Source organism: Oncorhynchus gorbuscha, linkage group LG14 (assembly GCF_021184085.1).
Source record: "Oncorhynchus gorbuscha isolate QuinsamMale2020 ecotype Even-year linkage group LG14, OgorEven_v1.0, whole genome shotgun sequence".
Taxonomy (NCBI): domain Eukaryota; kingdom Metazoa; phylum Chordata; class Actinopteri; order Salmoniformes; family Salmonidae; genus Oncorhynchus; species Oncorhynchus gorbuscha.
This window is the reverse complement of record NC_060186.1, coordinates 63328544-63351013: the sequence shown is the minus strand read 5'-3', so window position 1 is coordinate 63351013 and position 22470 is coordinate 63328544. Positions and strand designations below refer to the sequence as shown.

At 44.3% G+C, this 22470-nt stretch overlaps 1 protein-coding gene across 2 annotated transcripts in view; it reads left to right on the top strand.

Annotated features, from left to right (window-relative positions):
* The window catches only part of LOC123995273 (kelch-like protein 29), a 291135-nt gene that overhangs the window by 117465 nt on the left and 151200 nt on the right, over nt 1–22470 (top strand). Inside the window, exon 1 of one of the 2 annotated variants that reach the window (XM_046298772.1) lies at nt 21087–21221. The exons of the other annotated variant lie outside the window; for it this stretch is intronic. The gene's annotated coding sequence lies outside the window, so the exon portion shown is untranslated. Of the gene's footprint in view, nt 1–21086; nt 21222–22470 lie in introns of those variants that run through there. 2 annotated transcript variants of the gene reach the window in all.

Genomic DNA, 22470 nt, shown 5'->3' with positions numbered 1-22470 from the left:
CCTGTTCCTGGAGAGCTACTTTCCTGTAGGTTTATACTCCCAGCCTGTTCCTGGAGAGCTACCTTCCTGCAGGTTTATACACCAACCCTGTTCCTGGAGAGCTACCGTCCTGTAGGTTTTCACTCCAACCCTGTTCCTGGAGAGCTACCTTCCTGTAGGTTTTAACGGCAACCCTGTTACGGGAGAGCTACCTTCCTGTAGGTTTTAACTCCAACCCTGTTCCTGGAGAGCTACCGTCCTGTAGGTTTTCACTCCAACCCTGTTCCTGGAGAGCTACCTTCCTGTAGGTTTTAACTGCAACCCTGTTCCGGGAGAGCTACCTTCCTGTAGGTTTATACTCCAACCCTGTTCCTGGAGAGCCAACTTCCTGTAGGTTTTAACTCCAACCCTGTTCCGGGAGAGCTACCTTCCTGTAGGATCTCACTCCAACCCTCTTCCTGGAGAGCTACCTTCCTGTAGGTTTACACTCCAACCCTGTTCCTGGAGAGCTACCTTCCTGTAGGTTTTAACTCCAACCCTGTTCCTGGAGAGCTACCTTCCTGTAGGTTTATACTCCAACCCTGTTCCTGGAGAGCTACCTTCGTGTAGGTTTATACTCCAACCATGTTCCTGGAGAGCTACCTTCCTATAGGTTTTCCCTCCAACCCTGTTCCTGGAGAGCTACCTTCCTGTAGGTTTTAACTCCAACCCTGTTCCGGGAGAGCTACCGTCCTGTAGGTTTTAACTCCAACCCTGTTCCGGGAGAGCTACCTTCCTGTAGGTTTTCCCTCCAACCCTGTTCCTGGAGAGCTACCTTCCTGTAGGTATTAACTCCAACCCTGTTCTGGAAGAGCTACCGTCCTGTAGGTTTTAACTCCAACCCTGTTCCGGGAGAGCTACCTTCCTGTAGGTTCTCACTCCAACCCTGTTCCGGGAGAGCTACCATCGTCCTGAAAGCAGACTAATCCAGATTTTCCTCTAGGATTTTCCAATGTTCTTAGCTCTATTCCGTTTCTTTTTATCCCCTCAAAAAACTCCCTAGTTTTTGCTGAAATCAAGCACACCCAAAACATGATGCAGCCACCACCATGCTTGAAAATATGAAGAGGGGTACTCAGTCATGTGTTGTTGGATTTGCCCCAAACATAATGCTTTTTATTCAGGACATAAAGTTAATTTCTTTGCCACATGATTTGCAGTTTGACTTTAGTGCCTTATAGCAAACAGGATGCATATTTTGGAATATGTTTTGTTCTGTACAGGCTTCCTTTTTTTCACTGTAATTCAAGTTGGTTTTGTGGAGTAACTACAATGAAGTTCATCCATCCTCAGTTTTCTCCTGTCACAGCCATTGAACTCTGTAACTGTTTTAAAGTCACCATTGGCCTCATGGTGAAATCCCTGAGTTTCCTTCATCCGCCTGTATCTGTGTATTGATACACCATTGATACACCATCCAAAGTGTAATTAGAGTGTAATTGTTTTTAGGTCAGCTGTTTTTAGTCAAGATGTTTGTGTTTTTAATGTAATATGTCATTGTTGTACTGTATGTGTGTTAATAGTGTTGTTTAATGTTGTGTTAGTGTATGTAAGTTGTTTTGTCTGAAACCGGGTTCCCCCTGCTGCTATTGGACCAGGTCTCTCTTGGAAAAGAGATGTTATCTCAATGAGAAGAAGCTTGTATAAATAAAGGTCAAATAACAAAATTAACTTCACCATACTCAAAGTGATATTCAATGTCAGATGTGTTTATTTTTATCTATCTACCAATAGGTGCCCTTCTTTGTGAGGCATTGGAACACCTTCCTGGTCTTTGTGGTTGAATCTGTGTTTGAAATTCACTGCTCAGTTTTATTTTGGGGTACAGAGATGAGGTAGTCAAACAAATCATGGTAATCACTATTATTGCACAAGAAGTGAGTCCATACAACTTATTATGACTTGTTAAGCAGCTGTTTACTCCTGAACTGATTTAGCCTTGTTAAGCAGCTGTTTACTCCTGAACTGATTTAGCCTTGTTAAGCAGCTGTTTACTCCTGAACTGATTTAGCCTTGTTAAGCAGCTGTTTACTCCTGAACTGATTTAGCCTTGTTAAGCAGCTGTTTACTCCTGAACTGATTTAGCCTTGTTAAGCAGCTGTTTACTCCTGAACTGATTTAGCCTTGTTAAGCAGCTGTTTACTCCTGAACTGATTTAGCCTTGTTAAGCAGCTGTTTACTCCTGAACTGATTTAGCCTTGTTAAGCAGCTGTTTACTCCTGAACTGATTTAGCCTTGTTAAGCAGCTGTTTACTGTTTACCTGAACTGATTTAGCCTTGTTAAGCAGCTGTTTACTCCTGAACTGATTTAGCCTTGTTAAGCAGCTGTTTACTCCTGAACTGATTTAGCCTTGTTAAGCAGCTGTTTACTCCTGAACTGATTTAGCCTTGTTAAGCAGCTGTTTACTCCTGAACTGATTTAGCCTTGTTAAGCAGCTGTTTACTCCTGAACTGATTTAGCCTTGTTAAGCAGCTATTTACTCCTGAACTGATTTAGCCTTGTTAAGCAGCTGTTTACTCCTGAACTGATTTAGCCTTGTTAAGCAGCTGTTTACTCCTGAACTGATTTAGCCTTGTTAAGCAGCTGTTTACTCCTGAACTGATTTAGCCTTGTTAAGCAGCTATTTACTCCTGAACTGATTTAGCCTTGTTAAGCAGCTGTTTACTCCTGAACTGATTTAGCCTTGTTAAGCAGCTGTTTACTCCTGAACTGATTTAGCCTTGTTAAGCAGCTGTTTACTCCTGAACTGATTTAGCCTTGTTAAGCAGCTATTTACTCCTGAACTGATTTAGCCTTGTTAAGCAGCTGTTTACTCCTGAACTGAATTTAGCCTTGTTAAGCAGCTATTTACTCCTGAACTGATTTAGACTTGTTAAGCAGCTGTTTACTCCTGAACTGATTTAGCCTTGTTAAGCAGCTGTTTACTCCTGAACTGATTTAGCCTTGTTAAGCAGCTATTTACTCCTGAACTGATTTAGACTTGTTAAGCAGCTGTTTACTCCTGAACTGATTTAGACTTGTTAAGCAGCTGTTTACTCCTGAACTGATTTATGCTTGTCATAACAAAGGGGTTGAATACTTATTATATTTAATTTGTTAACATTTCTAAAAACATAATTCCACTTTGACATGATGGGGTATTGTGTGTAGGCCAGTAACCCAGCATCTCTTTAATCCATGTTAAATTCAGGCTGTAGCACAACAAAATGTGGACAAAGTCAAGGGGTGTGAATACTTTCTGAAGGCACTGTAAATGAGCCTCCACTGAGCCGGTCTTGGTGCCTGATGAGAGAAACTGAGTTCCTGAACTTAAACAATGTCTTTGCTTGTGTCATAAAACATCTTAGATGGGAGGGCAGGGACAGAACCAGCCACCACCCAGATATAACACAGTAGGATCTAAAAATACTCTCCGAGTTCACAAACTGAAGCCAGACTCATTCGTAATAAAAGAGGACAAGAATGGTTCGAGATACGCGACACAGTTTCGATAAACAAACCAAGGAACCCCAAAATCCAATGGAATGAGAGAGAGCGAGAATCGTCACGGCTGCATGTAGGCTGTGAGGACCTAGGGAACAAGCTCTGCCCTGTGGCATTGCTGGAAAAGCATCTCTAAATTACCTGAACATTCCCCAGCCTTTTATCTCCACCCCGGACGAAAGCTCGCCAACGAAGATAACGTGTGGTATACCATGGCTCCAATGGGACACCTTTTCATCCATGCTGCCCCGTCTGTGCAAGGTTATAATGTTTTGTTCAAATAACTAGGCTGCTTTCCAGTATATTAATAGAATGAACATCTCTCACGCACACACACATAGGAATACCAACCATTACATCAGGGCGACTACTATCCAGCAGGTCTGGAGACCGGAGAGATAATGAGTGGCACATTGCTGAAAGCTCTCTAAGGAGTTATTGGAAGCCGCCCACTGAAAACAGCTGGGTGCGACAACAAGGCAGTTGTTCCTGAGAAGCGGCACCCAGCTGCACTTGAGACCCCAGCGTTAGACAGCCACTTCACTAATTGCACACTAAACAGAAATGTGCAATTCAATGTGTATTATAAATAAATAGCTGTTGATGCTGTGACCATTTGGGAAAAACATCCTTGTGGTTTCTGTTCTAATCTGATGTATCCATGCCTTTGCTGCAATGTTTCAGGAAATAATACATGATGTTAATTCATTGCTATGAGGTAACTTACATTACATTAGAGGTAGTCTATTAATATGCATAGATATGAGCTTTTTGCAGAACCATGGACGGCGTCCTTAGAAACTGCTGGAACTACTGGAACTATCAATCGGCGCTTGGGTAGTTTTGCTTTACATGACAGTCAATACAAATAGAACTAACGACCAGAGAATGCCTAAAATTTCACGTGACAACAGTGTTCGTGAATGAAGCATCACATTTTGCAGAAAAATGTAGGTTTTGGGATTATTTTTTATGCTGGTAACCCATTGTATAAAAGCAATAATGCACTCAAATCCATGTGTTATGATATTTTTATCATGGCTGTGGTGGTCTACTCCACTTGGCTTCGCATAATTTGAATGAACATTCTACATTACCATGGCAATCAAACATCAGTTGATAGAACATTCCACATTACCATGGCAATCCAACATCATTTGGGCCACTAACTTTAAACGCCTCGTCGCCCGCGTGATAGCGTAGTAGCGACTACTCCGTGGCTTCCCTGTCCCGTATATTGCTGTCCCCTGGACCCTATGATCACTTGGCTACACAGCTGATGCCTGTTGGACTGTCCATTAATCACGGTACTCCATTCTGTTGATTTTTTTTTGTTTTGTTTATTTATTTTTTATATATACTTTTGTTTATCTGTCGGCCCCAGCCACGAACTCAGGCTCTGTGTGTAGTTAACCAACCCTCTCTGCCCAGTCATCACCATTTTAACTGTTGTTGTCTTAGTTAGCTCTCCAAATCAACACCTGTAATTACTTTATGCCTCACTGTATGTCTCTCTCATATGTCAATATGCCTTGTATACTGTTGTTTAGGTTAGTTATTATTGTTTTAGTTTACAATGAAGCTAGTTCCACTCATTATACCTCTGATACCTCATTTGTCCCACCTCCCACACATGCGGTGACCTCGCCCATTTTAACCAGCTTATCCAGTGTTACAACCTCTCTTATTATCACTCAGTGCCTGGGCTTACCTCCGCTGTAACCGCACCCCACCATACCCCTGTCTGCACATTATGCCCTGACTCTATTCTACCATGCCCAGAAATCTGCTCCTTTTATTCTTTGTCCACAACGCTCAAGGCAACCAGTTTTGATAGCTTTTTGCCGTACCCTCATCCTACTCCTCCTCTGTTCCTCGGGTGATGTGGAGGTAAACCCAACCCAGGCCCTCATTTGTTGACTTCTGTGATCGAAATAGCCTTGGTTTCATGCATGTCAACATCAGAAGCCTCCTCCCTAAGTATGTTTTACTCACTGCTTTAGCACACTCTGCCAACCCTGATGTCCTTGTTGTGTAGGAATCCTGGCTTAGGAAGGCCACCAACAATTCTGAGATTTCCATACCCAGCTACAACATTTTCCGTCAAGATAGAACTGGGGGAGGAGTTGCAATCTACTGCAAAGATAGCCTGCAAAGTTCTGTCATACTTTACAGGTCTATACCCAAACAATTTGAACTTCTAATTTTAAAAATGAACCTCTCCAGAAATAAGTCTCTCACTGTTGCCGCCTGCTATCGACCCCCCTCCGCTCCCAGCTGTGCCCTGGAAACCATATGTGAATTGATCGCCCCCTATCGTTCTGTTAGGTGACCTAAACTGGGATATGCTTAAGACCCCGGCAGTCCTACAATCTAAGCTAGATGCCCTCAATCTCACTCAAATCATCAAGGAACCCACCAGGTACAACCCTAAATCCGTTAACATGGGCACCCTCATAGACATTATCCTGACCAACTTGCCCTCCAAATACACCTCAGCTTTTTTCAATCAGGATCTCAGCGATCGCTGCCTCATTGCCTGTATCCGCTATGTGTCCGCAGTCAAATGACCACCCCTCATCACTGTCAAACGCTCCCTAAAACACTTCTGCGAGAAGGCCTTTCTAATCGAACTGGCCCGGGTATCCTGGAAGGATATTGACCTCATCCCGTCAGTCGAGGATGCCTGGTCATTCTTTAAAAGGAATTTCCTCACCATCTTAGATAAGCATGCCCCGTTCAAAAAATGCAAAACTAAGAAGAGATATAGCCCTTGGTTCACTCCAGACCTGACTGTCCTTGACCAGCACAAAACCATCCTGTGGCGGACTGCAATAGCATCAAATATTCCCCAGGATATGCAACTGTTCAGGGAAGTCAGGAACCAATACACACAGTCAGTCAGGAAATCTAAGGCTAGCTTTTTCAAGCAGAAATTTGCATCCTGTAGCTCTAACTCCAAAAAATGTTGGGACACTGTAAAGAGGACAAGAGCACCTCCTCCCAGCTGCCCACTGCACTGAGTCTAGGTAACACGATCACCACTGATAAATCCATGATAATCGAACATTTCAATAAGCATTTCTCAACAGCTGGCCATGCCTTCCTCCTGGCTATTCCAACCCCAGCCAACAGCTCCGCCACCCCCGCAGCTAATTGCCCAAGCCTCCCCAGCTTCTCTTTCACCCAAATCCTGGACCCATACAAATCAGCTGGGCTAGACAATCTGGACCCTCTCTTTCTAAAACTATCTGCCACCATTGTTGCAACCCCTATTACCAGCCTGTTCAACCTCTCTTTCATATCGTCCGAGATCCCTAAAGATTGGAAAGCTGCCGCATCCCCCTCTTAAAAAGGGGTGACACCCTAGACGCAAAATGTTACAGACCTATATCCATCCTGCCCTGCCTTTCTAAAGTGTTCGAAAGCCAAGTTAATAAACAGATAACTGACCATTTCGAATCCCACCGTACCTTCTCCGCTGTGCAATCCGGCTTCCAAGCTGGTCACGGGTGCACCTCAGCCAATCTCAAGGTACTAAACGATATCATAACCGCCATCGATAAAAGACAGTACTGTGCAGCCGTCTTCATCGACCTGGCCAAGGCTTTCGACTCTGTCAATCACCATATTTTTATCGGCAGACTCAATAGCCTTGGTTTTTAGAATGACTGCCTCGCCTGCTTCACCAACTACTTTGCAGACAGAGTTCAGTGTGTCAAAACAGAGGGCATGTTGTCCGGACCTCTGGCAGGGTTGAATTCTCGGGCCGACTCTTTTCTCTGTATATATCAATGATGTATTTCTTGCTGTGGGCGATTCCCTGATCCACCTCAACGCAGACGACGCCATTCTGTATACTTCTGGCCCTTCCTTGGACACTGTGCTAATTAACCTCCAAACGAGCTTCAATGCCATACAACACTCCTTCCGTGGCCTCCAACTGCTCTTAAACGCTAGTAAAACCAAATGCATGCTTTTCAATCATTCGCTGCCCGCACCTGCCTGCCGGACTAGCATCACCACCCTGGACGGTTCCGACCTAGAATATGTGGGCAACTATAAATACCTAGGTGTCTGGCTAGACTGTAAACTCTCCTTCCAGACTCATATTAAACATCTCCAATCAAAAATCAAATCTAGAATCGGCTTTCTATTTCGCAACAAAGCCTCCTACACTCATGCCGCCAAACTTACCCTAGTAAAACTGACTATCCTACCGATCCTCAACTTCGGTGATGTCATCTCCAAAATAGCTTCCAAAAATCTACTCAGCAAACTGGATACAGTCTATCACAGTGCCATCCGTTTTATTACCAAAGCGCCTTATACCACCCACCACTGCGACCTGTATGCTCTAGTCGGCTGGCCCTCGCAACATATTCGTCACCAGACCCACTGGCTCCAGGTCATCTATAAGTCTATGCGAGGTAAAGCTCTGCCTTATCTCAGTTCACTGGTCACGATGGCAACACCCACCCGTAGCATACGTTCCAGCAGGTGTATCTAACTGATCATCCCCAAAGCCAACAGCTCATTTGGCCGCCTTTCCTTCCAGTTCTCTGCTGCCAGTGACTGGAACGAATTGCAAAAATCGCTGAAGTTGGAGATTTTTATTTCCCTCACCAACTTTAAACATCAACTATCTGAGCAGGTAACTGATTCGCTGCAGCTGTACATAGTCCATCTGTAAATAGCCCACCCAATCTATCTACCTCATCCCCATACTGTTTTTATTTTATTTACTTTTCTGCTCTTTTGCACACCAGTATCTCTACTTGCACATCATCATCTGCTCATTTATCACTCCAGTGTTAATCTGCAAAATTGTAACTATTCGCTCCTAGGGCCTATTATTGCCTACCTCATGCCTTTTGCACACACTGTATATAGACTTTCTTTTTTCTACTGTGTCATTGATTTGTTTATTGTGTTATTGGCTTGTTTATTGTTTACTCCATGTGTAACTCTGTGTTGTTGTCTGTGTTCTCAACTAGCCTACCTGGTTAAATAAAGGTGAAATAAATCAAATAAAAAACATTCCACATTACCATGCCAAACCAACATAATTTGAATGACATTCCACATTACCATGGCAATCCAACATAATTTGAATGACATTCCACATTACCATGGCAATCCTACATCATTTGAATGACATTCCACATTACCATGGCAATCCTACATCATTTGAATGACATTCCACATTACCATGGCAATCCTACATAATTTGGGTAAGAGTGAAAACATACAGGAAGGTAGCTCTCCAAGAACAGGGTAGGAGTGTAAACCTACAGGAAGGTAGCTCTCCAAGAACAGGGTAGGAGTGTAAACCTACAGGAAGGTAGCTCTTCAAGAACAGGGTATGAGTGTAAACCTACAGGAAGGTAACTCTCCAAGAACAGGGTAGGAGTGTAAACCTACAGGAAGGTAGCTCTTCAAGAACAGGCTAGGAGTGTAAACCTCCAGGAAGGTAGCTCTCCAAGAACAGGGTAGGAGTGTAAACCTACAGGAAGGTAGCTCTCCAAGAACAGGGTAGGAGTGTAAACCTACAGGAAGGTAGCTCTCCAAGAACAGGGTAGGAGTATAAACCTACAGGAAGGTAGCTCTTCAAGAACAGGGTAGGAGTGTAAACGTACAGGAAGGTAGCTCTCCAGGAACAGGGTTGGAATGAACCTACAGGATAGTCGTCATTTGTTTTTTGTTATACAGAAATAACAAAACATTCTGAAATCTACTGTGTTCAATATACATGTAGCCAGGTCAAAAATCCCGACCTATGGTTCACAATGCTCCCATGTAGGGAAATGGAGCCTGCGAGAAGTGTATTCGGTGTGGGGACCCGGCGTCCAACTAGGCTACACTTAGCTATGGGTGTGGAAAACATTTAGTTGTAGGTAAAACATTTAACTCGTTTAACTTCTTGCGTCGAGCCATCCCGGATCCGGTATCGTGACTACAGCCTCAAGCTCATTACCATAACGCAACGTTAACTATTCATGAAAATCGCAAATTAAATTAAATTAATCTATTTGCTCTCAAACTTAGCCTTTTGTTAACAACATTGTCATCTCAGATTTTCAAAATATGCTTCTCAACCATTGCAAAACAAGAATTTGTGTAACAGTATTGATTGCTAGAGTAGCATTTAGCGTAGCATTTAGCGTTAGCATTCAGCAGGCAACATTTTCACAAAAACCAGAAAAGGATTCAAATAAAATAATTTACCTTTGAAGAACTTCAGATGTTTTCAATGAGGAGACTCTCAGTTAGATAGCAAATGTTCCGTTTTTACAAAAAATATTATTTGTGTTGACAAATCGGTCCATTTTCTGCGTCACGTTTAGCTACAAAAAAAACCTGTATCCAGGATTGTGTAAATCTATCCGCAAGCTCATTAGCATAACACAACGTTAACTATTCATGAAAATCGCAAATGAAATGAAATTAATCTATTTGCTCTCAAGCTTAGCCTTTTGTTAACAACACTGTCATCTCAGATTTTCAAAATATGCTTTTGAACCATAGCTAAACAAGCATTTGTGTAACGGTATTGATAGCCTAGCATAGGATTTATGCCTGACTTTCAGCATGCAACATTCTCACAAAAAAACAGAAAAGGATTCAAATAAAATAATTTACCTTTGAAGAACTTCAGATGTTTTCAATGAGGAGACTCTCCGTTAGATAGCAAATGTTCCGTTTTTACAAAAAATATTATTTGTGTGTCACGCCTTGGTCATTGTATTTTGTGTTTCCGTTATATATTTGGTCAGGCCAGGGTGTGACATGGGTTTATGTTATTGTATTTTTGTATTGGGGTTTGTAGTATTTGGGATCGCGGCTGATTAGGGGTGTTGTATAGGCTTGGCTGCCTGAGGTGGTTCTCAATCAGAGTCAGGTGATTCTCGTTGTCTCTGATTGGGAACCGTATTTAGGTAGCCTGGTTTTGCTTTGTATTTCGTGGGTGATTGTTCCTGTCTCTGTGTAGTGTTCACCAGATAGGCTGTAATAGGTTTCACGTTCCGTTTTTTTTTTGTATTTATGAGTTATTTCATGTATCGTTCCGTTTTCCTTCATTAAAGATCATGAGTAACAACCACGCTGCATTTCGGTCCGACTCTCTTTCGACAAACGAAGAACGCCGTTACATTGTGTTGACAAATCGGTCCATATTCTTCATCACGTTTGGGTAAGGAAAAAAACGAAAATTAAGTCATTAAAACGCAAACTTTTTTCCAAATTAACTCCATAATATCGACAGAAACATGGCAAACCGATGTTTAGAATCAATCCTCAAAGTGTTTTTCACATATCTATCGACGATAAAATCCTTCGTGGCAGTTGACTTTCTCTTCTGAAGAAATGGAAAGCGCATGGACCTACAGATCTTCCAATGATATGCCTACAAACACGTCACAATGCTGCAGACACCTTGGAGAAACGACACAAAGGGCAGGCTCATTCCTGGCGCATTGACAGGCATATAAGGAGACATTGGAACACAGCGCCTTCAGAATCTGGGGCATTTCCTGTATGAAACTTCATCTTGGTTTCGCCTGTAGCATTTGTTCTGGGGCACTCACAGATAATATCTTTGCAGTTTTGGAAACGTCAGAATTTTGTCTTTCCAAGGCTGTCAATTCCATGCATAGTCGAGCATCTTTTCGTGACAAAATATATGCGCTTAAAACTGGCATGCAATAATGACATAGCGCCCCCATAGGTTGAAGAGGTTAATATAGTCCACTTGTAACTCCACTCACTACTTGTAGAGGTATAGTCTGTTTGATTGTTGTTGGTCTTGGCTAGCTTAATGTTTCAGTTGGTAGTTAGCTATCTCTGAAAAGCATTGTCATGGAAAGGGCATGAGGGAAGCCCTACAATGATGTTTTTCGTGAGAACGCTAGGGAGCAGGTAATGTTGAAAAATCATGTTTAGACATGTACTTTCCTTAAATGTACTTTTGTAGTACATGAAAACAAGCAGACAAGAAAATGTATGTTTGAAAAATGTCAAGTTTTTGCTATGAGCCAATGGGGTAACCTAGGTAACCACAGGTTTTCCCCACAGGCGGGCAAGGTCGTGACTATCTAATACCGACTGGGTCTATTGCGATTGTGCCCATGGGTTTACCAGTCATATCCAGGGTTAGAGCTTCCAGTTAGTTATTGGTCAGCCAAATGACCGTGGTCACTGTTATAACCGTTCAAATCTAATTATTTATTTTTTAAATATTCCATACATATTCTTCTTTCCCCCGCTCCTGACTGCATGTGCTGTCATAGAAATAGAATGAACAGAATGGACGTCCCCATTCAAGTCAATTATGTCATAAGCGGTGGACTGGCGGCCATTGTGAGTGTACCCATAGGAGCAAAGCAGGAAATTAAAGCAGGAAGTGTACCCATCAATAATGTGCTTCGATTTGTTGATTAAATTCAACTGAAATTACAAAAAATACATTCCGTTGCATGAGTCACATCATTTGAATGAACATTCTACATTACCATGGAAATGATATTATTGCAATACCATGCAGCATTGCGAGTGTACTTATGAGTTTACCAGTCAAAATGCCAGAGTTCGAGGTTCCAAGCCCGTTCTATTCATTATATGTCTATGTGTGCTGCTGCTGCAGTGCAGGGGCATTGCCTAGGCCAGTGTTTCCCAACCACAGGGGTACTTGAGAAGACTCATGAGACTCCAGGCATACTAGTAAAATGCCCATGAGGGGGTACTTCAACGGTATTCCGGGCGGAGCAAAATGTACTTGGTGGTACCGTAACCGAAAAAGGTTGGGAACCACTGGCCTAAGTAACCAAACACTTGTTTGCTACAACACCTTGCTTGTTTATGCAAGGAGCAACAAAGTTTCATCGCGTTGTTATGAGTCAATGTTACCACAGAAATGGACACACCCGCACGAATGCCCGGCCGTCCGGTCTTCAGTCAGCTCTTTCTTCCACAAGAAAAGCCTGGTTATGACAGTTATTTTATTTTTATGACTTTGTTCATCCATAACCTTTGGTAATACTGTTATATGGTAATTGTGCCAGCCCTACTAATAGAGTACTGATCCCAGTCATTTGGTGTGTGTGTGCGTGTGCGTGTGCGTGTGTGTGTGCGTGCGTGCGTGCGTGCGTGTGTGTTTTGGTGTGAGTCAGAGGTTGAGAGGTGTTCAAAGGCTCAGAGAACAGAGGAGACATTAGAGCTGTCTGTGTCACTCAATTAACGAGTGGCTTGTCAAGTCTCTGCTGTGACTCTGTTAGTGAATAGAGAGATCAAACTCACTACCTTTTCATGGGTCGCGCCTCCATCACTTGGTCGCGTCACGCTACCATTATGAAGGTTCTAAAGACCTCTCCGCCGTAGAGGCTCCCGAAAGTCGAGTGGTCCCCAGTCATTCTAAACGAGGGCTAATGATTGTTAGTCTAAATTAAATAATGGCTTGGAAATATGACGACATTACTTAAGTAGGCAAATAATTAGTAGGAAACACTTATCATAATGATCTCGTCAAATTTACTTTAGACAGATGGAAATGTTGCCATTAGCTAGAAAGGTTCATCTAAAATACCTAGCAATGCTAACGTGGCTAGCTAAAAGCCGGTGCTATCGCATTAATGTTAGCTAGCTAAAAGCCGGTGCTATCGCATTAATGTTAGCTAGCTAAAAGCCGGTGCTGTCGCATCAATGTTAGCTAGCTAAAAGCCGGTGCTGTCGCATCAATGTTAGCTAGCTAAAAGCCGGTGCTGTCGCATCAATGTTAGCTAGCTAAAAGCCGGTGCTATCGCATTAATGTTAGCTAGCTAAAAGCCGGTGCTGTCGCATCAATGTTAGCTAACTAAAAGCCGGTGTTGTCGAATCAATGTTAGCTTGCTAGCTAACACTATACTACATTTAAAGTCAATCTGACAACATCACAATAATGACAAAAGGTTGTCCTACTAATTGTTTTTGAAACATTGTGTTTCCAAGCCACTATAATGCACTTTAAATCTTCATCTGCGCCAATTGAGAATACATTGAGTTGAATGTTTAGTCTGAAACCAGTCCTCAAGAGAACCTTCATATCAACATTGTGACGAAAGGTAAAATCTATGAATATACCAGACCACAATCAGAATAGAATATGCCAATGTGCAATTTGAAAGCTCTTTCTGTCTGATAGTTACTCAACAGGTCATCAGACCAATAACTTCTCAACAGTGTACAGAAAGCCGCTCACTCACACCACAGCCTTAGAATTGAATAGGTTACAAAGGTATTATAACAGCTCGCTCTGTGCCTTTTGTGAATGGCTCATTAGGTTTCTATTGTGACAAGAGAAACCATGCGTTTCATACCATTCCATTCCTGCCATTACAATGAGCCAGTCCCCCGATGTGACCAACACTGTTATACAGGCACCTCATTCTAGAAATGAAAGGTGTCTGCGGCGGCATACTTTCCCTCGTGTGGTTATTAGAACACAATGACAACTCTCAGGATGTGGTCAGGCCAGCAATTTGAGCAATTCCATTGTATTTATTTACCATCAATCATATGTTCCAGCCAGTCATGGTGATTACCTGAGCTGACCTCTAGCCACAGTAAATGAAGTACAGGGTAATAGGATCACAGTTTAATCTGCTGTCCGCACTCTCCTCTTCCTCTCCTATCCTCCTCCTCCTCTCATATCTTCAGACACCATGACTGGTCCTCACCTCGTTCAATATCTTCTAAATCACTGTGGTGACTAGAGGGAACACACACACACACACACACACACACACACACACACACACACACACACACACACACACACACACACACACACACACACACACACACACACACACACACACACACACACACACACACACACACACACACACACACACACACAGCCATTGTTTTTACCCTGAAATGAGTTTTCTTGCCCCTCTTGTATTATAGCCAATCTGGAGGGCAGCGGAGGCAGCTTTTGATACATTGAGTGAACATGAGAGTAGACATGATAAGAACAGGGAGAGAGGGGGCTGGCTGTGAGTGTGTGCGCGTTCTTGCGGACCCAGCTTTGGACCCAAACTTTACCTCATTACGATTCCCCTCTTCCTACAGGAGAGCCAACCTCTGGTCACGCCTATAAATCAGTCTTCACCCCACACTCCTGTCTTAATGTACTACTGTATGAGTGACTCACTCTGTCTGCCACTCTGCTCTCTCCCTCTCTCGCTCTCCATCTCTCTTTCTCCCGCCCCCTCTCCATCGCTTTTTCTCTATCTCGCCCTCTCCATATCTCTCCCTCCTCCTCTCCATATCTCTCTCTCCCCCTCTCCATATCTCTCCCACCCCCTCTCCATATCTCTCCCTCCCCCTCTCCATCTCTCCCTCCCCCTCTCCATATCTCTCCCTCCCCCTCTCCATATCTCTCTCTCCCCCTCTCCATATCTCTCCCTCCCCCTCTCCATATCTCTCCCTCCCCCTCTCCATATCTCTCTCTCCCCCTCTCCATATCTCTCCCTCCCCCTCTCCATATCTCTCCCTCCCCCCCCTCTCCATAGCTCTCCCTCCCCCTCTCCATAGCTCTCCCTCCCCCTCTCCATATCTCTCCCTCCCCCTCTCCATATCTCTCCCTCTCCATATCTCCACCTCTCCATAGCTCTCCCTCCTCCTCTCCATAGCTCTCCCTCCCCCTCTCCATATCTCCCTCCCCCTCTCCATATCTCTCCCTCCCCTCTCCATAGCTCTCCCTCCCCTCTCCATATCTCTCCCTCCCCCTCTCCATAGCTCTCCCTCCCCCTCTCCATATCTCTCCCTCCCCCTCTCCATATCTCTCCCTCCCCCTCTCCATATCTCTCCCTCCCCCCTCTCCATATCTCTCCCTCCCCCTCTCCATATCTCCCCCCCCTCCCCCTCTCCATATCTCTCCCTCCCCCTCTCCATAGCTCTCCCTCCCCCTCTCCATATCTCTCCCTCCCCCTCTCCATATCTCTCCCCCTCCCCCTCTCAATATCTCTCCCTCCCCCTCTCCATAGCTCTCCCTCCCCCTCTCCATATCTCCCCCTCTCCATAGCTCTCCCTCCCCCTCTCCATAGCTCTCCCTCCCCCTCTCCATATCTCTCCCTCCCCCTCTCCATACCTCTCCCTCCCCCTCTCCATATCCCCCTCCCCCCCCCTCTCCATATCTCCCCTCCCCCCCTCCCCTCTCCATATCTCTCCCTCCCCCCTCTCCATATCTCTCCCTCTCCATCGCTTTTTCTCTATCTCCCCCTCTCCATATCTCTCCCTCCCCCTCTCCATATCTCTCCCTCCCCCTCTCCATAGCTCTCCCTCCCCTCTCCATATCTCTCCCTCCCCCTCTCCATAGCTCTCCCTCCCCCTCTCCATATCTCTCCCCCCCCCTCTCCATATCTCTCCCCCCCTCTCCATAGCTCTCCCTCCCCCTCTCCATATCTCTCCCTCCCCCTCTCCATAGCTCTCCCTCCCCGCTCCATATCTCTCCCTCCCCCCTCTCCATATCTCTCTCCCCTCCCCTCTCCATAGCTCTCCCTCCCCCCTCTCCATAGCTCTCCCTCCCCCTCTCCCTCTGCACACACACCCCACCTATTTGACATTTCCTGGGCCTCTCCATAGCTCTCCCTCCCCCTCTCCATAGCTCTCCCTCCCCCTCTCCATATCTCTCCCTCCCCCTCTCCATATCTCTCCCTCCCCCTCCCTCCATCCACTCTTTTTCTCTCTCTCCCCCTCCCTCCATATCTCTCCCTCCCTCTCTCCATATCTCTCCCTCCCCCCTCTCCATAACTCCTTTCTTCTCTCTCTCCCCCTCCATATCTCTCCCTCCCCCCTCCCCTTTATTTTTTCCCTCCATCTCCTTTTCTCTCTCTCTCCCCCTGTCCATATCTCTCCCTCCCCCCCTCTCCATATCCTCTCCTTATCTATGCATGTCTGTTTTTCCCTGTAGCCAGTGTATTAAAGTGGGAGATGGTGACTGGCTCTGTTTTTACTTCTAGATTAGACTCATTTCCACCATATTGATTAAAGAGACCTGGGGTTTCTCTCCCTTTGTCTTTCGCATTTACTCTACTTGACTTTCACTGTACTTCTCTCTATCCCTCTCTCTTGCTCTTTTTCTCTCTCTCTCTCTATCCCTCTCTCTCTCTCTATCCCTCTCTCTTGCTCTTTCTCTCTCTCTCTCTCTCTCTCTCTCTTTTTTTTCCCTCCACTCTCTCTTTTTCTCTCTCTCTCTTTATTTTTCCCTCTCTCCTTTCTCTCTCTCTCTCTTTTTTCTCTCAATGTCAAGCATACAGTGCACACACACCCCACCTATTTGACATTTCCTGGGCCTTTCTCCCAGTATGACAGCTCAGATTCTACCAGTTTCAGTACAAACGTTTCTTCTCCTCCACTCACTCCCTCCCTTTATTTTTCCCTCCACTCTCCTTTCTTCTCCTCCACTCCCCTCCCCTTTCTTTTCTTTTTCCCTCCACTCTCCTTTCTTCTCCTCCACTCCCTCCCTTTATTTTTCCCTCCACTCTCCTTTCTTCTCCTCCACTCCCTCCCTTTATTTTTTCCCTCCACTCTCCTTTCTTCTCCTCCACTCCCTCCCTTTATTTTTCCCTCCACTCTCCTTTCTTCTCCTCCACTCCCTCCCTTTATTTTTCCCTCCACTCTCCTTTCTTTTCTTCTCCACTCCCTCCCTTTATTTTTTCCCTCCACTCTCCTTTCTTCTCCTCCACTCCCTCCCTTTATTTTTCCCTCCACTCTCCTTTCTTCTCCTCCACTCCCTCCCTTTATTTTTTCCCTCCACTCTCCTTTCTTCTCCTCCACTCCCTCCCTTTATTTTTCCCTCCACTCTCCTTTCTTCTCCTCCACTCCCTCTCTTTATTTTTTCCCTCCACTCTCCTTTCTTTTCTTCTCCTCCACTCCCTCCCTTTATTTTTCCCTCCACTCTCCTTTCTTCTCCTCCACTCCCTCTCTTTATTTTTTCCCTCCACTCTCCTTTCTTTTCTTCTCCTCCACTCCCTCTCTTTATTTTTTCCCTCCACTCTCCTTTCTTTTCTTCTCTTCCAATCTTCCGTTTTTACATGTCAATGGCCTCTCTATTGTACAGTCTCCTAACCAGAGAGAGAGAGAGAGTGTGTGTGTGTGGGGGGGCACGGTGGAGTAGCAGTTGCGTTCATAGAGAAATGAAAAGAGCTGACCCAGGTTAACAGGTCTAGTGATACGTCTATCTGGAGGGGGGGGGGGCTTTCGAATCAGAATGAGAGCCCTGTGCTCATGTGTGTGTGTGAATATTTTGTTCTCCTGTACTAAAGCCCAGTATTTCATGGTGCTCCTCTGGTAGATAATATAGTGTTTTATTTCCAGCAGGTCTGAGTGTTTCTCCTCCAAGGCAGAAAGCGGCTTAATGGAGCTCTTTGTTGTTGACGGGTCAGGGCATCTTACTGCCTGGTGCATTTCTATGCTAAAAACACACGCGTTTTAAATACTTTATTTGAATCCACAAATCACATTACATCATAAAGGATTCAAACATTTCAAAGGTTGTTGATGCAAGGAAATTTAAGGAAATAAAAGCACCTTCTCCTTACAGCTAGGTTGCACATAACGGCTGAAACAGAACAGTACCTTCTCCTCCACACAGCTACAGTAGGGGGCCCATTACGGCTGAAACAGAACAGTACCTTCTCCTCCACACAGCTACAGTAGGGGGCACATAACGGCTGAAACAGAACGGTACCTTCTCCTCCACACAGCTACAGTAGGCTGCCCACAACGGATGAAACAGAACAGTTCCTAGCCTGTATTCTGCAGTCCAACCTGCATTTGTATCCCAGGCTGACTAGGTGTGATATGAGGGGCTGGTATTTGAGGAGCGTTTCAGAAAAGGCCTGCTCTGTGTAACAATGGAATGAGCAGCCCACTTCCAAAATCAGCACGTCCCTCTGGCCTCACCCCACAACAACAATATTGGGCTTGTTCGGCATACAAAAAATACACATCGACATCAAACCAGGCTCCTTTGACGAGAATGTTTGTATGTGTGCTGTTGGTGAGGGCACCTCAGTAGCTACCAGGTCGACAAGGCAGTCATGTCTTGTAATGTACAAGTCTTTGTATGAACGGAAACCATTAACATGTGCAACAGACATTACATTTAACTCGGGGTGTAAAATACAGAATAGATCGTGGGTTGCATGGTAACAGAGTGCTAGGTTGTATTTTGTTTGGTAGCCTCTCCTCAACAGTAAAAGTGAGAATGTCCTCACCAATGGCATTATTCTGGTACATGGAATGGGAGACAGTGGTCAGCACAGTCCAGAGCAGAGAGTCTCACAGTCCCTGCAGCCTACACACACACACACACACACACACACACACACACACACACACACACACACACACACACACACACACACACACACACACACACACACACACACACACACACACACACACACACACACACACACACACACACACACACACACACACACACACACACACACACACACTAACCTTGTTACTACTCACAATTCAACCCCTACCTACCCTAACCCTAGCTCCTAACCCTAACCCTTAATCTAATCCTAGCTCCTAACCCTTAATCTAACTTTAGCTACTAACCCTTAAGCTAACCCTAGCTCCTAACCCATAATCTAACCCTGGCTCCTAACACTAATGCTAACCTTAACCCTAAGCCCCCTATAAATGGCATTTGACCTTGTGGGGACTAACAAAATATTTTTGTTTGTTAACTATACCAGCAGTCCCCGCAAGTATAGTTACACAGTAGTGGTGGTCTCATGTGCCTGGGGACTCTCCTCGTCTGAGAAACACTTATCTGGGAAGGCCACTCAGCAGGGTTACTTTAGCTCAGTTGGTAGAGCATGGCGCTTGTAACGCCAGGGTAGTGGGTTCGATCCCCGGGACCACCCATACGTAGAATGTATGCACACATGACTGTAAGTCGCTTTGGATAAAAGCGTCTGCTAAATGGCATATATTATTATATTATTATATTATTATTACTTATTTTATTTATCTTTCCACCTCTCTTGCTCTCTTTCCCTCTCTTTATCCCCGGTTTCTCTCTCTCTCTCTCTCTCTCTCTCTCTCTCTCTCTCTCTCTCTCTCTCTCTCTCTCTCTCTCTCTCTCTCTCTCTCCTCTCTCTCTCTCTCTCTCTCTCCTTCTGTAACTCCTCCCACTCTCTCTCAATTCAATTCAATTCAAGGGCTTTATTGGCATGGGAAACATGTGTTAACATTGCCAAAGCAAGTGAGGTAGACAACATACAAAGTGAATATATAAAGTGAAAAAAAACTAAAATTAACAGTAAACATTACACATACAGAAGTTTCAAAACAGTAAAGACATTACAAATGTCATATTATATATATATATACAGTGTTTTAACAATGTACAAGTGGTTAAAGGACACAAGATAAAATAAATAAGCATAAATATGGGTTGTATTTACAATGGTGTTTGTTCTTCACTGGTTGCCCTTTTCTCATGGCAACAGGTCACAAATCTTGCTGCTGTGATGGCACACTGGAATTTCACCCAGTAGATATGTGAGTTTTTCCAAATTGGATTTGTTTTCGAATTCTTTGTGGATCTGTGTAATCTGAGGGAAATATGTCTCTCTAATATAGTCATACATTGGGCAGGAGGTTAGGAAGTGCAGCTCAGTTTCCACCTCATTTTGTGGGCAGTGAGCACATAGCCTGTCTTCTCTTGAGAGCCATGTCTGCCTACGGCGGCCTTTCTCAATAGCAAGGCTATGCTCACTGAGTCTGTACATAGTCAAAGCTTTCCTTAAGTTTGTGTCAGTCACAGTGGTCAGGTATTCTGCTATTGTGTACTCTCTGTTTAGGGCCAAATAGCATTCTAGTTTGCTCTGTTTTTTGTTAATTTTTTCCAATGTGTTAAGTAATTATCTTTTTGTTTTCTCATGATTTGTTTGGCGCTCTCTCTCTCTCCTTCTGTAACTCCTCCCACTCTCTCTCTCTCTCTCTCTCTCTCTCTCTCTCTCTCTCTCTCTCTCTCTCTCTCTCTCTCTCTCTCCTTCTGTAACTCCTCCCACTCTCTCTCTTCCTTTTGAATTTCTACCTTTCTCCTCCCTGACTCCTCCCTCTGTCAACCTCTCGCTGACTTTTCTCTTCTCTCTCTTTTGTCTCTCTCTCGTTCTTCCTCTCCCTCTCAGGGGTGAAAGTAAGCCGGTACCATCCGGTACGGAGTACCAGCGAAATAAATAGTGGCGGGGACACCGTACCGATTTGAATATGAGCCTATCACAATAATTAGAACAAAGATGCCAAGAAATTACACAATAATTTATCATTAACGCATGTCAGAGGCGTGACAAATGTGCGAATGGACTTGAAAACATGTGAAATACACTAACTCTAACCCAAAATCTGGTGTGGTTCGATGAACAGTGTCATTTTGCGAAGGCAGAAGGACAGAGACGCGTGCAGACAGTGGACGCATCAATTCATGTTACTTGTGCAGCAGGCCTAATGAATGTCAATCACCATGTCTTTTGGTGTTTTGTTACAGATGTCACTCTTCATTCCTCAAAGGACGGGGGCACAGAGCACTTTGTGGCTGCAGGACTTGTTTTAGAGTTGACGAACGACACAGATTTACAGGAGCCGTTTGAAGGATTTGATTGACAGTCAGATGACAACATCATGACTGGTTACGTTAATGCCACATTAAAAGGTAATGCATTGAAAAGTTCAACATCAACTCTTTACTATTAGGCCCACAGAGATCCTATTCATTTAATAGGGATTCTATAGGTCAATTCTATGTTTAGCCCCCCCCCCCAAAAAAAAAACAACAACAATTCTAATTACATTCTGGGAAGAAAATAAATCTACTTTCACCCCTGAATAAACCTGTAACTATGGCAGATGAGTCTCTGTGTGTATGTGAACGTGGTACCAGCAGAAAACTGTTTGTTTTGATGTCTTTGTTGGTTTTTGTTTGGAGTAAGAAGAGAGCGAGCGAGAGGAGAGGAGAGCGAGGAAGCGACAGCTGCTGAGGGACACAGAGAATAGACACATGCACACACACTCCCACAAATTCCCTATGATTGGCGTGTGGAAATCTGCTACTCTACCACCTAAAAACTGAAAGCAAGAAAGAAAGGTATCTGTAGGAGAAAGTTAGTTACAGTAGCTGGTGCCTGTGGGGCCTCTTCACATCCTAGTGTCTTTGTGTTTTGATTATGTTGTGTTTTGTTGAAACTGTGTTGTAATTAACACACTGCAGCTGAAGTGGGAAGCATCCCTGCCTGTGGTTCCCATGATCCCTCTCTCCACATCTCTTTATCTCTCTTTCTAACCCCTGCTATCTCTCTCTCTCTCTTTCGCTCTACAGGCTCTCTTCCACTTGTCCCTCTCACCTGACACTGTCAGATAATCTCTTTATTTCCCTCTCTCTCTCTTCCTCTCACCCCCTCTTTATTGTGAGCTGAGTTATTTGTTGTTTCCATGCCCTCCTTATCAGCACACAGGGGTGTAGTGCCGCGACACCATTAGAGAGTACACAGACCTCGTGAAAACAATTCTGGAAATGTATTCTGAAGCTGAATCAATGTCCCGCAACATCACATAATGATCAATTAGTATTTTACATATACTGTTCAGTATAATAGCATAGCATAGTATTCCTACAGTATAATGTTACACAAAAACACCTAATTTCTAGCACAATTTTAATATGGTTAGCTGAAGCTAACCAAATACATTCAAACTCAGTTTTCAGAATTCCTAACATTTAATCCTCGTAAAAAGTGCTTCACGGTTGGGATGGTGTTCTTCGGCTTGCAAGCCTCCCCCTTTTTCCTCCAAACATAACAATGGTCATTATGGCCAAACAGATCTATTTTTGTTTCATCAGACCAGAGGACATTTCTCCAAAAAGTACAATCTTTGTCCCCATGTGCAGTTCCAAACCGTAGTCT